Source organism: Colobus angolensis, unplaced genomic scaffold (genome assembly GCF_000951035.1).
Source record: "Colobus angolensis palliatus isolate OR3802 unplaced genomic scaffold, Cang.pa_1.0 Scaffold53, whole genome shotgun sequence".
NCBI lineage: Eukaryota > Metazoa > Chordata > Mammalia > Primates > Cercopithecidae > Colobus > Colobus angolensis.
Window position 1 is genome coordinate 10,162,300 of NW_012118821.1, and position 1,042 is coordinate 10,163,341.

General features: G+C 49.3%; 1 protein-coding gene across 2 annotated transcripts in view; it reads left to right on the forward strand.

Moving 5' to 3' along the window:
- Nucleotides 1-1,042, forward strand: part of RNASEH1 (ribonuclease H1) — a 17,131-nt gene that overhangs the window by 5,908 nt on the left and 10,181 nt on the right. The gene's annotated exons all lie outside the window — the stretch shown is intronic.

Consider the following 1,042-nt stretch of genomic DNA (forward strand, 5'->3'; position numbering starts at 1 on the left):
CCCGGCCTGTTTCCTTCTTTTTTTGAGATAGAGTCTCGGTCTGTTGCCCAGTCTGGGCTGGAGTGCTGTGGCGTGATCTCGGCTCACTGCAACCTCCGCCTCCCAGGTTCATGCCATTCTCTTGCCTCAGCCCTCCAAGTAGCTGGGATTACAGGCATGCGCCACCACACCCGACTAATTTTTGTATTTTTAGTAGAGACGAGATTTTACCGTGTTGACCAGGCTGGTCTTGAACTCCTGATCGCCAATGATCTGCCCGCCTCGGCCTCTCAGCCCTGTTTCCCTTTCTTAATATGTCCCATTATCTGTTTATTAAAGCTAGACTAACCTGTACCCTGTAAGCCCTCCTGGAGGTTCTAAATTTAGTGTGCATGTAGTTGTATTTGAGGCGGGGAAGGGCTGAACCATGGACATGACTCATCTTTTCTTAGATTTATTTATTTTTAAGCAAAGGAGTCTCATCATGTTGGCCAGGTTGGACTCAAACTCCCGGGCTCAAGTGATCCTCGTGTATCAGCCTCCCAAGTAGCGGAAACTGTAGGCAGGCACCACTGTGCCCAGCAGCACCACTCGTGTTATATACACAGTTTTGGGCCATGTTTTTCCTGGAGAAAGAGCCCCTTTGATTTCAAACTGTCCATGATCCCTAAAGGGTCAAGAACCCTTGGTATCATTATCTCCATCAAAACCACACTTTACTTTCTTTTTTTTTTCTTTGAGACAGAATATCACTCTGGTTGTCCAGGCTGGAGTGCAATGGCGCGATCTTGGCTCACTGCAAGGTCCACCTCCCGGGTTCAGGCAATTCTCCTGCCTCAGCCTCCCAAGTAGCTGGGACTACAGGCATGCGCCACCACTCCTGCCTAATTTTGTATTTTTAGTAGAGATGGGGTTTCTCCATGTTGGTCAGGCTGGTCTCGAGCTCCCAGCCTCAGGTGATCTGCCCACCTTGGCCTCCCAAAGTGCTTGGATTATAGGTGTGAGCCACCGCATCCAACCAACCAGATTTTACGTTCAGCAGAAGCCTTGCTATTGTCTTCAC